The sequence below is a fragment of the Acinonyx jubatus genome, chromosome A1 (genome assembly GCF_027475565.1).
Source record: "Acinonyx jubatus isolate Ajub_Pintada_27869175 chromosome A1, VMU_Ajub_asm_v1.0, whole genome shotgun sequence".
NCBI lineage: Eukaryota > Metazoa > Chordata > Mammalia > Carnivora > Felidae > Acinonyx > Acinonyx jubatus.
Genome location: NC_069380.1, coordinates 51,744,341 through 51,760,657, shown reverse-complemented (window position 1 = coordinate 51,760,657; position 16,317 = coordinate 51,744,341). Strand labels below are relative to the sequence as shown.

General features: G+C 40.3%; 1 long non-coding RNA gene across 5 annotated transcripts in view; it reads left to right on the top strand.

Annotated features, from left to right (window-relative positions):
• Positions 1-16,317, top strand: part of LOC113601073 (uncharacterized) — a 93,098-nt gene that overhangs the window by 61,280 nt on the left and 15,501 nt on the right. For 4 of the 5 annotated variants that reach the window (XR_008296098.1, XR_008296095.1, XR_008296096.1 and 1 more), the window contains exons 3-5: positions 199-349; positions 7,016-7,101; positions 12,194-12,445. This is a non-coding gene — a long non-coding RNA (uncharacterized LOC113601073). The remainder of the gene's footprint in view (positions 1-198; positions 350-7,015; positions 7,102-12,193; positions 12,446-16,317) is intronic. The other variant, XR_008296097.1, reaches the window with a different exon arrangement.

Below are 16,317 nucleotides of genomic sequence, written 5' to 3'. Positions count from 1 at the left end.
AGTAAGGCTGTGAATTTCTTATGGACAGGAACTGGCCTCGGTCACAGCAGGCAGAAGAGTAAATGAATAAGGTTGTCCCAGTGCTTTTTAACAACAGCAGCCACACTTCACAAAGCACTGCTAAGAAAGCATTTCCCCTTCCCCTTTGCAGTCAGATGGCTCCCTGGACTCCAGCAGGTCTCTGTCTCCCCTTTTCAGGTCAAACAGCATCTTTCCAGCTCCACTGCTGATGCCACTCTGGCCACCTGAGATCACCGCAAGTTCTCCTAGTCTTCCAGAACTCCAGCCACACCACCCGGTCCTATGCCGCACGCAGACCTGAAGAGCGTGTGGTCTACTCTTCCTACAGGTTAGTGTCGAAGGTATTGAACAGGATACATGCTGACACTCATCAATGCACTGGCCTCCTCTTCCCCCTAGCTCTGACTCTGGTGAATTCTACCACCACAGCCGTCACATCTATGTGGAAACCACAAGCACCAAACTTCAAATTTGCTATTTGTCCTTCACAAATAAAAACACTCAAAACGTAGCCATTCCTTATATTCTAACATCTAGTCATTAAGAATTCAAATATGCATTATATGGCGCCATGAGTACAATGAGGATCAAAAGGGACAAGGCCCCTGTTTTCATGGAGTTTACATGGTGAGCAACTAAATAAACAAATAAAATAATTGCAGTTATGGACTTAATTTAAATAGGTTAATTGTGATTGGTGTTACGAAGGGAGTAAGCAGACTGATAAGATAGTGCTGGGCAGAACCTGCTTTAGTACAGAGCAGGCAGGGCCTTGGGGAGTGACTGCAGGGTGAGAAGGAACAAGAGCATCTAAGCCCAAGGAACAGCTACAGCCCAGCTGCTAGAATGGGATATGCGTGCTCCGCGGAGCTGACAGAGGGCCAGTGTGACTGGAGCAGAGTGGGCCTTGTATGGGTTTCACTTGGAATACAACGGGAAGCCACTGAGAAGTTCATCTAGTGGATGCAGAATGGTGTTGTTTGCAGTTTTTGAAGGGCCTTTTGCTGTATGATGATCGCACGGGGGATGGAGGAAAGTGAAAGGGGGAATACCAATGATAGAACTCTATGACAAAGGCTAAGGGAAGCAAGAAAGGGCTTGCACTGGTGGGTGGCAGAGAGATGGGAAGATAGATTCAAGATCTATTCTGAATGTATCCTGCATGCAGGTCAAATGTAAGGGGTGAAGGGAAAGGAAGAGTAAGGGTGATTTCAGTGATTAGAGCGAGGGCCATTCACAGAGATGGGGAGACTGTGAGAAGAATCATTTGGGGAGGGGAGTGGATGTCCAGAGTGTTCATCTGGGACGTGGTAAGTTTGAAATGAATCTGTGACAAGAACACAGAAAGCTAAGAAAATAGATAAGGCAATTTTAATTGCCAGAAACAATTTAAAATATGCAGGAAAGTAAAGGTAATTACCATTGATCCCACGGCTTAGCCCTGAATGGTACAGACCCAAAATAATGTCCATGGTGAATGTTAATGTAATCAAACATTTAAAATAACTATATTGAGAGGCTGGGGTGTGAGAGGTAGGCATCTATGTATGGTGGAGACTAGGAAGGGAAGAGTGTAACGTGCTAACCTTCCATGTGGGGAGTCAATATCCAGAGCTGGAAATATCAAGTACAAGCAATGTAAGCGTGTCATTTAGAATACACAGGTAAATACCAACACAATCAGCTACAAATGTTAAAAGTGGTTACCTCTGAAGAAAGGGAAGTTGAGGGTGCTGGAGGGAAGATGCTAACAACAGCTGCTTATTAACAAAATTTATAGACCTGGGTGAATCTTTAAAGTATGTGCATATATAAATTTAATAAAAATGAAAGATTAAAAATGTTAAGAGAGCCAACCAACTCTACAAGGATGTCAAGACAGCCAGCCCTATGAGCATACCTAAATCCCAGGGTGAGCTTGGAACTTCTGCAAAGCTAAAAAGAAAAATGCTGTCATTAGAAATGCTCCTAGAGATAATATGGCTCATTTACTTATGACAATGGGCCTCTAAAATAGATACTTGTGTTACCATTTTACAGATACGAAAACTGAGGCTCAATGGGATTAACTTGTTTGAGATCACCATTCATTCATTCACTCATTCATTCATTCACTTATTTGATATTTATGCATCATCTCTTCTGCACTAGCCAGGCTAGAAGATGGCCATAGATTTTCAGACTCCAGAGTTTGTGTCCTTTTCCTTGTACCATTTTGTCTCCCATGAAAACAGCTTCCCCAAACTAGAGAAACCTCATGGACAGACTCTTTAAGAGAATATGATTTTAAAGGGAATGGGAAGTTTAAATAAATATGTAATTCTGACTCTGCAAGTGGGACTAACTTAAGTGAGAAAGAAAGGAGATTGAAGGTTAAAGCACCTAAAATAGTTATAAAATTAGCTCCTTCATGAGTTCAGATTTTGTAATATACCAAATAAGACAGAAAGAACTCATGACTAAGAAAAAAATATAGAAGATAGGCACAAACCTTTAAGATCTGAGTCACAATGGTCGTAGATCAGTACAAGATAAAAGTTTATTAACGTTCAAGATCGCTAAAAATGGCTAAGAAAAATGTGGATGTGTCTGCTGTTCAAAGATGTTATGATGTTAACACATATCAAAGAAAGAGCCAACCTACTCTTTAATCCAGTTTGTTTCTATTTTCTTCATCAAGGAGAATGGTTTTAAAATGGAAAAAAAGAACATAAAAATCGCTGAAAGGTGGTTGAAGACCAAAACATGAGACGAGATAGTGAGTTAATGCTTCGGGAATTTAAATAAGTTTAATTCCCCAAACCCAATAGAATGATATGCAAGCTTATTGAAGTTTCTTGTATTTTGACCATTGAGTCATCCATGAAAATCAAATAATTCAACCGAGAGCACGGGGACACAGGAGTTATAATAAAATAGTGAACAAAATTATAAAATGCTGATATATTAAGATTCAAGATAAAAGAAGAAATGGTTGGCTAGAGCTTTGGCTGAGAGGAAAGATGACTTTCTAGAAAAGACGTGAATTCCTTCAGCGTCAGGCATCAGCAGCCACAGCATCAAAGGACGGGCAGCAAAGCTGTCATCTTTGGGTGGCTGAGACCTTCATCACAGAGCCTTGGTGCCTTCATAGCACACTTGTTCCTTTGGTTATCTGCAGCTACAAGATGACCAAAATGATAACCAGGAAGAGGGATTCCTGGAATGTGGTTGAAAGCCCCTTTTCAGAATTCCCAGGTCTGCTCTGAAGGAATCTCGGGAGAGCTGGGGTTCTTAAGAAAGCGATGGGAGCAGAGCCATGAACATTCTATTTTTTTCACTCTTGTTACAAGTCTTCAGTGAAACCCATTCTTGGTCTTACAGAGATATTCTTGACTGGTGTGGTGAGCCTATGATACTAATAGCCAATATGTATTAATAGTCTGTGTAATGTTCACATTTTAACAGAGCATTCCTATGGGATGTTTTGATCCAAAGGAATGAATTCTTAATGGTGGAAATTTTGGCTTTAATGGTCTAAGAGTATGATTTAACACAGGACCTTTGCCTTATGCCCCTCCCTCATATATTTTTTTGAAAAATTTTAATGTTTATTCACTTTTGAGAGACAGAGAAAGGCAGAGCACGAGTGGGGAGGGGTGCAGAGAGAGAGGGAGACATAGAATCTGAAGCAGGCTCTGGGCTCCAAGCTGTCAGCACAGAACTCGATGCAGGGCTCAAGCCCACGACATGAGATCATGATCTGAGCCAAAGTCGGGCACCCAACCGACTGAGCCACCCAAGCACCCCTGCCCCTCCCTCATATTTCTCATAACTGGTGTTCTATCTCTGCTTGCCATGTATTTCCAGAATGTGTCTTTGGATCCCCCATCTTTTTCTCTTTATTGAGGTCTTTGAATTATTTTCTGATTTTCACAGTGGTATATGTCAATTGAAGTAGGAGTATATAGATGCACTTGTGAGGTCTAGAGATCCATTTCCTTCATACTATTTAAAGAGGTACAAAGAACACACTAACTGGATTGACTTCATGTTTCAGATGTTTAACAAATGTTACGAGCCAGAGTGTGTATCTCAAATGTATATTTATATAGTTGAGCACCGTAGAATGTGTCTTCAGGGTACTATTGTAAACAAGCTGTCAAGCCTAACTGGGTTATCTTGGGGGAAAAAAAAAACAACTTTTGTTGCACATGCCATTTACAAACCTTGTAAGAAACATTCACTGATCGAATCAATTGTACACGTTTAAATACATGAAATGCCGTGATATTTGTTCAAAAATCCAAAGGTGAGACTTTTGCCTATTAAGCTTTTGGGAAAGCTATCTATTTTAAAAATTAAAATTCAGCCAATTAACAAAGTGCCTTCAAATTTTTACATCAGTAATTGTTTTCATGCTTTGAAGAAATAAAATTAAATTGATTATGTAACGCTGAGAGTGAATGTCAGACTTTGGGGTAAAGTTAATATACTCATTTTCTCATTCTTCTGCTTTTATTAGAAAATAAGCAGCATTATCCCAAACATCCCAAATTTCTGTGATTAAATGTAAATTTGTTTTCATCTGAAACATAAAACACTAGAATACCTAAAATAAAGTTTTACTCATTACATTTAATTTTCAGGTTTCTTTGTAAGGAGAATTAATGGAGTAAAGGATCAGCCTCAGCAGTAGCAGAGTTTGGAGTAGGGGAGACTATAGCCAAGGTTATCAGTGAAGGCTTCCTGGAAGAAGGGAGGTTTGAACTAGGCCTTGGAGAATGAAAAGAATAGAGTCAAACTTGAGGACGCTGAAGAAGGAGGAAAAATAGGGAAAAATCTAGGTATGTCTGGGAGATAATGACTAATGCAATTTAGAGTAAAGTATGTAAGTAGTGGGTCCGTTGAAGGATCTCTCGCAGCAATCCAGGAAAGACATTGTGGTAGAGGCAATTCATTCATTCACTTCTTGATCCATTTGTCCAGTATCTGTTTACTGAGCACCTGTCACGTGCCAGGTACAACTGTAGACACTGAGAGTATAAAGGACGGGATGTACGAGGTAACTTATGACGGGCCTTTGGACAGAGTACAGCAACATGCTAGTACATTGTAGGCAGGAAAGGCTGAAATTCTCAAGCATTCGGAAGAAAATCACCAATGATACGGGTGGTAGGCAAGTGCCTTCCACTGTAGTCCGAGGAGTTAAAATAAGCTTCAGTGGATAAAAATTCCTATAGCATTGACTTCCATTCATTAATTCAGCACGTTTTGATGGAGCCCCTGACTCTGGGCATAGTGCTGTGCTAACAGGGGAAGGAATTCTCAGCTGCTAGAATGGATGGCAAGGAAGGCATAGAGCTCCCTCCCAGGATGTGTTGCCGGAGAGGGCAAACCTGTCTGGAATGGCTGGAGCTCAGGACACAAGGGGCCTGTGACCTCTTTGGATGGGGCAGGAAGCCCTCTGGGCTCCTGCAGCCCTCGGGTCATCATTATGGACATTGGCTATCTTTGAACTACAGTTTTGCAGAAGTGCCAACTATTAATAGACAGTAGAGAGCAGAGTTTACTGTAATAGGCTGACAAATATAGATCTGAGATATCATTATACGGCCAATTTCTCTTCTGCCCGCAAAAGCTTTGTTGGCCCTTGAGTTTCTTCCTTTCCCTCTCACTCAACTAAACACAAATGGCTGGGTACAGAGCATATTCTGGCTCTGCCTGCGAACAAAGATAGGACACAAAGTAAGACATAAACTCTGGTATTATAGGCCCCATTTCTTATTTTCATTTATTTATTGTCAGACGTTTTAAAGGACCCAACAGACTTCTTCTCCATCCTTTGCTCCTGTCCCCCCTCTGAGCAGCCCAGAGCATTTGGACTTACATTTATTTTCATGCATGATTTACAAGCCTTCTCTTTGGGAATCTTGATGCTAGGTCACTAAGAGAGAATCCCGAAGTCATGTCAGGGAAAAGATATACTTTTATTTAATGGAGCAATAAACTGGTTATGGAGTCTCCTTAGAACTTTTTAAAAAGGTTGCTGTAGGCAATAGTTTGAATGTCGTCCAAATCCTGGACGTATCTTTTTTAGTCTTAAATAATTATAGAGCTGGCGCGCTTTTGTGATTATCCCAGTGATAGACTCACCTAGAAATAGAGCAAAGGACTCTTATTAATAGTGTCCACAAGGTGGTTCCTTCCACACATGAAGACTAAAATAAAATAGTCAAACTTGAGGGAGTTTTAGCTATAACCTGAAAAAATATTCAAATGATTCTGTGCCTCCACTTGTGAAAAAGCTAAGATCAATTTCCAATATATTTTTAAGGGCAACAGTATGTGATTCAAGTTACCCCTGAATGCAAACACATAGCACTGTGGGTTTTTAAGTGAATGATAAATGTCAGTTCACAGGTTCCCTGTACTGTTGAATTGTTTATCTCAAGACGTGGTAGAATCATGGCTTGGGACTTGAAAACATTCTTCCCTTATGGATCTGTTTTCTATCACCTCAACTCTGCCCTCTACTTTGTTACCAAAAATTCTATTGTGTTTTCCTCACAGACTTCCTTGCCTGTAGGTATTTTATAGCATTGTGGTAATATCATCTTTCCATGGCTTGCACTTTTTTCATTTTAACCCTGAATTCAAGGACTACTTTTCCGGCCTTTAATGAGGCAAATCTATGTTTTTAATCCATTTATATAACACGGAAGGATTTACTTTGAAGACTTCTTTTTTAATAAGGCATTGTGAAACTGGAAAGTATTGTTCATATTGCAAACGTGGGCATATTTCACCTAGAAAACAGCGAGAAAATAAATGACTCAGAAATCCGCTGTTAGTGATGATGTGAAAACTATCATGTCTTTGTTACGCTTCTTATTTGTTAGTGTAATGTAGACCTTTGAATTATTAGATATGTCTGTGAAAATACTGGCTGAATAGGAGAACTGGATAAAAATCCAAGAAGATAACATGACCTTTGAACCTTGTTCATTGGCAGGGACTAATATGTCTGAAGAAATGCTGTTTGGATAATCATTGTTCCTGTTCATCACATGCATTGAGAACCATGCTGAGAATACCACGGTGAGCAAGATAAAATCTCTGACAGAAAGGGCTTGACGTCTAGTGGGGAGTAAGCCATGACATTACTCTTGGATAAATTCTATGACTGGAAAGTACGGGAAGGCACATGGGAATTAGAGAGTAACTCCACTGCAGAGAACAGCAGATAACTCCTAAAGAAAGTAATGTCAAAGTTGCTGTGGTCGGCATAACTTCAAGAAGATCCCCTGTGAACCGAGTCTTTATGTAATGCCCCTCCCTTGAGGGTAATGGCCCTCTGTGTAATGCCCCTCCTTGAGGGCGAGACCTGTCAATTACTTCCCTCCGTAGAATATAGCAAAGTTGATAGGATGTTACTCCCATGATTTTGCTACATTGTATGACAAAGGTGGAAGGAATTTGCATAGGTAAATCAGGCTCCTAATCAACTGACTTCAGGTTAACCCAGAGGGAGATTATTTTGGGTGGGCTGACCTTATCAGCCAAGCTCTTTACAAAAGACCAGAAGTCAGGAAGATTTGCCTCTTGGCTTTGAATCAGTAGCTGCCATGTTTCTAGAGGGTCTGGGAGTGGGCCAAACGGTGAAGAATTGTGGGGGTCTCGGGAAGCTGAGAGAGGTGCCTGGCTGATAGCCAGCAAGAAAGCAGAAACCTCAGTCCTACAACCACAAGGAATTAAATTCTGTCAACAACCACATGAGCTTGGAAGAGGACCTTGTGCTCCGGAAAGGAATGTGGCTCAGCTGACACCCAGACCGCAGCCAGGTGACATCCTGAGCTGTGGACCCTAAGCGCTGGGCTGCACTCAAACTCCTGACTCATGGAAAGTGTGAGATGATGCACGTGTGTTGAGGCAGCTAAATTTGTTATGCGGCGTTAGGAAGCCAGTACAGCTGAAACGTAACTGATGGCCCTTAGATGGGGAATGCTCCAGGATTTTAGTAGTATGTGTAAAATCACAGGCTTTCTGGTCAACATTAACTTAGCTTCTTATTTAGCCAGCTGCCTCTGAACAAGTTAGTTAACCTCTCAGTTTGCCTATTCTGGAAAATGGGCATTATCATTATCATCACCATCCTCCCTACCATCATCATTATCATCACTGTCATCATCATCACCACCCCCTGTCTCTGTCACATCCTTGTCATCGTCACCTTAATCATCACCGTCCTCATCTGCGTCATCACCATCATCATTCTTCCCTTACAGGGCAGCTGTGAGGATTAAGTGAACTAAGCTGCTGAATGATTTTAAATAGAAGCAGGGCATGAACAGAGCCAGGATTCTAGTTCAGTCTGTCTGACACCGGGTTCTAGAATGCTCTTCTCAACTATAATGTGTATTGTCCTTCTCTATTGTTATGCATTCACATTTAGTCATCTGACAGATCTGACTTTAAGATTCAGCTTCACCTTGAGCAAGAAATTAAAATTTTAGGGTGTGTCCTCATATATATGGTATGAAATAATAGCACCCAGCTTATAGGACTGTAAGGATTAAATGAGATAGCACATACGAAGTGAGTAGCAAAGGACGCACTTAAGCATTTCTTAGATAACTTACATTGCTTAAGAAATGTTTATATGTATTACTACCTGCAGACTTCATTCACTGTACATATGATCCACACACATGGTCCTATCTACACATGTATGAAAAGCTTCTCTGCATAAGGCATAGATTATGGGGGAAGATTATGAAGATCACTGAGACTAAGACACGTTTTGATTGGTCCAGAACGTGTCAGGTCAGGTGAGCGCCAGGAATCAGTGGACGTGTTAGATGTGCAGGGATCATCCTTCCAATTGCTGCGTTTCTTAATTTTAAAAATTCTTCACTGTAATTACTTCCTGTGTGTGTGGATGTAGCCGAGCCAACTGATTTACACCTCTCAGGTCCTTCTTCACTGATTATATAATTATTTGTTCTTTGATTTTCAAGGGCTGAATCATTGCTTTCTATTTTCATAGCTTCCCTTTCTCTAAAAGGGCTTGCCTTGCCCCGTGAATAGGTCCTGGTGATGTTTAGTTGGCGGAAAGCACGCTTTTTCACACAGTGTGGCTTATTATTACTATAATTTTCTAAGCTTGGCTCTTGCCACTGCTTGTCCCGAACAAGCCGCAAACTGAAAATGCTGGAAGTCATGACGAGGAGTGGAGATTTGTTTTATTTTCTCACGGTGTGAATGCAATCTTTCCCGTGCCTGCTCTGCTTGTTTTATTGGCTCTTCTGCTTCCTCCCTCTTTCTGACTCATTGGTATAGACTGTGTTTATTGTTGTCTTACAAATTATCCTTCCACTTGGCATTTGCTGTTGCTAATTGCCTACTAACTTTCTCGCCATTCGAGTAATGAGTGGCAATTTCGCATCTACCTCCAAGCAGATATTATGGTTTCTCATCATTATTACACTGCATCTATTTCTCTCTTATACTCTATTTGACTTATATGTATATAATGTCTTTTTTTTTTACATGAAAGAAGCAGCAACCATTTGTATTCATAATTATTCCATCTTTTCCAGAGCAAGGCAAAATAAGTATATTCAACACATTCTGTATGGCGATTTAGATTAGGGAACTGAATTACAGTTACTAACATTTTCAATAAAGTTTGAAAATTGTGCAATTGTACAAACATATCAGAGCCTCTTTATCACTTTTGTCAGGGCAGGGAGCTAAAGCCTGTATGCGTTCTAGAAGAACTGGGTGAGACTCCTGAGCACCTGTGGTGAGCTGACCGTTTAGATGGGGACCTTTTACTGATCATCCAGGGGCACATTTCAAACTCTTCAACCAATTTGCCCACTGACTGATGGCACCTCTTTTCCTGGTACAGGTTGGGCCACTGAGAGCCAAGAGACAAAAAGCAATAGAGGGCAGTGTTCTTCTGCTACAGGAAGATTATATAAAACATGGTCAAGTTATTATTCTGTAGCTCATTTGAATAGGCATTTTTACCCAGATTCACCTGATTTTGGATAGCAGAGTCCATACGTGTCCTCTAGAGGCTGGCTGATTGTTACCGGAACCACTATTGACAATGCTGCTCGTTTAAGGTCTGTCTTTTGAACTGAAATTATCTCCCACTTGTCTTAACCCCACAGTCATCCCTCCCCGATCCATCCTTTCCATTGCTGCCGGAATTCTCTGTTTGTAACAGAAATCTATGTCATCCCCGTGCTGAAGAAGGCTTGTTATTTCCCCACTGTAATGAAGAGATGATGGTTAAGTGCACAGCTTTGGAACAATGGAAACTTGGCTAGACAACTTTGCCTTAGTGATTCTACTTGAACCTCAGCTTTCTCACCTGAAAATGGGGGTAATGATGTGCACTGCATCGGATTATGTGCAGGTTAGAAATAACATGCTGAGTGCTCAGTGGACCCTCTTATGTAATGTGAGCTTTCAGGAAACGCTAGCTCTTAGCTACTCTTTTTTAAATAAGCCTGATTGATTTAAAGTCAGCATTCCTTTCAGAAAAAAGGAAAGCATCAGGAGCGACAATTCATGTAATTTGGCCTCTTCCTCCAATCCATCAAAACTTAACATAATTCAATTGTAAAGCAGTTGTAATTCATGGCTCTGTTTTCTCATGTGCCAGGTTATTTTATATTCAAGTGATCATGACTATTAGAAGAATTTTCCATTTTTAGAACCGGATTTCAGGGAGTTGACAGAAATGTCAACATAACATGGCCAAAAAGAAATACATAAACAATCAGATCAAAGAGACTCAGCCAGAAGAGAATCCTATTCAGAGGAAGAGAGAAAAATGTTCAGAGGGAAATTAAAGAGGCTGACAACAAATTAAATATCACCGGCAAGAACATTTTTATCTGGCGCACGATGCTTTTTGGGTTCTGATACTTCTTTTGAACACCTGCACTCACGTGAATCCCTTTGCATTTGCTGGCCTTCCCCCTGGGATGACCCCGGAGTCTACACGCAACAACACCTTTGCCCATCTCTCATTTCACATCCCTTGGTTGTGCCTTCTCTCTGCCCCATCTTGTGTTGCTCCCAATCAACACCTGTCCATTTTACTGCCTTTCTCTACATTCTTCTTCCGCATATCACTTGTCACTACTATGAAATATGCAATATTTGTGCATTGTCTTTCTGCCCCACTCAAATGCATCCTGTCCAAGGGCAGGGTATTATAGACTGAATGCTTATGTTCCTTCCAAATTCATATGTTGAAATCAAACCCCCAGTAAGATGGCATTTGGGGCGGGGCTTTGGGAGGTGATTTGGTCACGACAGTGACACTGCCAAGAATGGGATTAGTGCCTTTATAAAAGGGGGCCCCAGAAGGCCCCCTCATCTCCTCTATCATGTGAGGACACGGTAAGAAGATGGCTGTCGATGAACCAGGAGGTGGGTTCTCACCAGACACCCAATCTGCCAGCACCTTGATCTTGGACTTACCTGGCTTCCAGAACCGTGAACAATAAATTTCCATTATTTAGAAGCCACTGGTCTGTGATACACTGTTACAGGGGCCTGGATGAACACAGGGGCTTTGTGTTATTCAGAGTTATATCCCCGGTACCTAGAATAGAGCTTGATATCATAGGTAGTCAATAAATCCTTGTAAGATGAGTAGATGGATGGTAAAGTTAAAGTCCAAGTCCCCAAGAGGAAATGTTTACAAGCTCTATTTCTTTCTTGTTTTTTAAGTTTATTTATTTGAGAGAGAGAGACACACACACAGAGAGAGAGAGAGAGAGAGAACGTGAGCAGGAGAGGGGCAGAGAGATAGAGAGGAGAGAACGAATCCCAAGCAGTCTCTGCTCTGTCAGCACAGACCCTGACGTGGGTCTCGAACTCACGAGTAGTCAGATCATGACCTGAGCTGAACTTGAGTCAGAGGCTTAACCGCCTGAGCCACCCAGGTGCCCCTCTTCTACTTTGTTAATTGTCAAAGAGAGAAATGTCTCATAGATTGGGACTTCTTCCTAAACAACTTTTTAGTGATGGAAAGCTGCCTGGGCACCCATTTTCTTTGCAGAGTGCCTGAAATTCACTTCATGCAGTTATTGGCATATGGTGTTTTGAGTCCTTATTATTATTATTCTAAGTATGATAGATTAAAAATGAGATTTCTATTCAGGAATACAGCCTGCGTTACAACAGCGTGAGTCTACTGCTCACAGAGCTGTCTCTGACCGTCGCCCCTTTGTCAGACGTGAGTGACTGCACCTAAATGGACCGGCTGAAAAACAGGAGGGGCCCCACTGTCAGCACTGATAGGGGCTGCAAAGCCTCACAGCCGCCGCTCCTGAGGTCCCTTCCTGCTCTGAAATCTGCAGCAGTTCCATCTGGCAGAGTTTTCAAAGTTCTTCCCTGTTTCTTCATCTTCCGGGTAAGAGGATTCACAGCAGTGCTCCGAGGGGCACAGAAAGAGGGGTGATGAGTCTGGAGACGTGGGTTCCTGATTTAGTCCCAGCACCGTGTACCCCTAATTAAACACCACCTACTCTTCTGGTCCCCCAATTTCCCGATCTATAGATGGGAATAATGCTAGTGCCCTACAGTATCCCAGAGGAATGTCACGAGGAGAAAATGAAGGGCGGCGCGAAAGTATCTTGACAAATACAAGCACAAGTCTCTTTCAAAAGCAACATCCAGTGCAGTATATCAGCTCCTTTCTTGCATCACCAATGGAGACAAAGAAAAAAACTCCACTGTCATTTCAAAAGGTAGTTCCAACTACGTCAAGGACACTCAAGACTATGTTAATATTAGCTCTCCTGGCATAGTCTTCAAACTATCATTTGATATCTACTTTAAACGTATAAATATGAATGGCAGGTTACAAAAAAAAATCAGGACTAAGACCAAGAGAAGAAATAAAAGAGACTCTGCGAATATATACATGTCTCAATTTTGGGGTATGTTACTAACAAACCACCAAAAAGCAGTCACATTTGTAAGACGTATCATCCTCTCTTTCTCTGTCTCCTCTCTCTTTCTGATTTCCCTACAGATTTTCCAAACTTTGCAGAGGTTCTTTTTGCATATTAAACTGAAGTCAGCTTCAAACACAAGCACAAACAACCCTGCTAAAAACATTTTGTTCAATGAAGGATAAACTATATGACTCACCACATTATTATTTTTGCAAAAAGCTATTATGTAAATATACAGGCTTATATGAGCTTAAATAGTCCGAGGCAAGGATGCAAAGAAAGGAAATACATACACATCTACCGAAGCAATGCTCACGGCGGCCTGGTTTTAACAGACAATTGCACACCCTCACTTAAAGGGAAAAGAAGAAACCATATGTCTATTTTAGTGACTCCATCCCGAAACGGTGTACTTATTCCTTTTATTATATTTTCAAATAAATACATATGGGACCCGTCAGATGTCAACAGTGGCTCAGAAAAGAGTATGAATTAGTCACACTGGCACACAGGGCTCGGGAACAATGAACGGTGCTCTGGAAGACCCTTGAATACAAGCCTATTTGCCTTTTAATCCAAATGAATAATTAATGATAATTATCATGCTGCAGTTATTATCTGTGATAATAATATATCCGTAAGGTGAATAAATTCAATCTGCTACTATGCAGAAATGGCAACTCATAATATTCTTAAGAAATACAGATATAATTATCAGTATTAATGGTCAAGGAAAGAAAGAGATTTTTATATAAGGAATTACAGCAAAAGGTCTAAAGTAAGGTGGAAATGAATCCTCCTGATAATAGTGTTTTCACCGCCGTCACCGCCATGGCCCTGCTGCGGTGACGTTGGGGTTCTTCCTTTTGTGGGTAGGTTCCATTTAAGTAAAAGCTTTACTCTGCACTTGTGCATCGCAATCTGCTCGTAACACTTCCATTATCGCTCTTTAGAAAATGACTCGGGTTAAGTTTAAGATCCTATAAAAGGGGCAAACGAAACATCTTAGGATAGATGGGGGTGGTCGGGCCACCAACTTGACTATTTAACACTTAAAGGGAAAGAGTGCAAAACCCAAACCAAATAAAATGTGAAAAGCTTGGTTTATTTGACTAGGGGGAGTTGGGGCAGTGCTGGTTCATGGCGTTTGGGGGTGATGGCAGTTCTTTATAAAACGCCCTATGAGCATAGAGTCAACTAGTGAAATTAAATGGAATCGTGGTGCATGACCTAATCCCTCTGATCAGTCCTCATCATCGGCAGGCAGGCTGCTTGGCCATCACTTTACCTATGGGTGTGTAAACCCACTCACACACGTCTCCTTTTAGTGAAAGGTCTGTTGAAGGTATAATTTTCATAAAGTAAAAATTACCCTTTTAAAATATCTTACCTCCTAAGTTTTGGAAAAAGTAAATAGGTAACCTCCACCACAATTTAGAAACAGAATCTTTCCATCACCCCCAAAGCCTCTTCCATGTGCCTGGGTAATCATTCTCCTTTCTCATTCCCAGCCCGCAGCACCCACCAGATCTGGTCTGTCCTTATAATTTTGCCTTTTTTAGAATATCACACAAATCGACTCATGGAGTTTTCTCGTGCCTGACTCCTTTCACTTAGCATACTGTTTTTAAGGTTCATCCACGCTGTTGCAGGTAGCATTAGTCTGTTCTTTTTCATTTTCTGAGTAATATTCCATCGTATGCTTGTGTTACAATTTATATGTGCACTCATTAATTTGTGGACATTTGGGTTGTTTCCAGTTATTAACAATTATGAATAAGGCTACTATAAAAATTAACCTCACAGGTCTTGGTGTGGACATGCCTTTCCATTTCTCGTGGGCAAATACCTAGAAATAGGATTGGTAGACCAAGTGGAGAATGCATCATAAGACTGCCAAACTATTTGCCAAAGCGGTTGGAACATTTTACATTCCAGGAACAACAGATGAGAATTCCAGTTGTTCCGTATCCTCACCAGCACTTGGCACTGTTGGTTTAAACACTTTTGCCACTCTGCTTGGTTTGTAGTGATATCTAACTCAGTTTAATTTGTATTTCTCTAATGACTTAATGATATTGAACATTGTTTCATGTCTTTAGTTACCATCTGTGAAGTTTTGGGAAGTTTGTTCAAATGTTTTTTCACTGAAAATAATTTAGCTGTATGTCTTTTTCTCGTCAAGCCATGAGCGTTTTTAAACTTGTTTTGAATGCACGTTCTTCATCCGATATATATTTTGCAAATACTTTTCCCCAGTTTGGGGTTTGTATCATCATTTTGTAAATAGTGTCTTTCGAAGAGCGAAAGTTTCTAATTTTTCAATCCTGTCTGAATTTAGTAAGCAAGCAGACTGGAGAGATTGTGCAGATTAAGACACTTCCCGCTTCCCAAATAAATCACTGATATTTACTGAACACTAACTACATAGAAGTGTCTAGGCTAAACCCATAAAAACATGTAAATACTCACTTAAGAAAAAAAAATAACAATTGCAAGAGTAATTCAGTAGCTTATATAATTTAGTTAAATGCCATTCCACACTATGTTATTTTGTCTTTATACACACAGCTGTAGATAGATGTTTTTACCTGGGAAAAATGTCCCAGGGCATGTGTATCACCATGAAAGGGAAGTTTCCCTTTGATAAAATATTATACATTTATTTGAATTCTACCACTTGTAACCTTTATACACTTGAGGTTTGTAAAGAGAGAAACGTTATGAGTTACTTGGTATGTTTAGTATATTAGCACTGAGAAAAGTAAACTTCTATTTGACATTGGTGGAAAACGTCTAAAACATTAGAAGAATATAAGACAGTTAACTCCAGAGAATGCTTAACAGCCAGATTAAAAATAAAACACTTTTAAGAGTGCTATTTATTAGGAATTACTACAAAACTTTCAAGGTTTACGCTCAATAGCCTCAGATTTTCTTGTAAAATATTTCATGTACTTCCTCATTACTGATCCAATGGGGATCAAATGGGAAAAATGATCAAGCCCACTATTTGCAACAACGTTGAAAAGTCTCTCTCTTTTTTTTTTTTTTCTTTTTGTACTATTTCTAAGTTCTCTCTCATTTGTTTGGTCTTTCCTTGGATGTTTTTCTCAGAGATCCTAAAGGTAATCTGATTTCCATCCTCCAGGAACAAGAGTTTATTTTTATAGAATTAGATTTTCTTTGTCTTTTTTGTTCTTTTAAAACTATTTTCACATCATAATTTTGTTAACAAGTTTAAGTTTTAAGAAATTCGGAAAGCTCAAATATTAATTTCTTGTCATATTGAAAAGAAAAAAATAGTCTCTTTTACAGATATCCT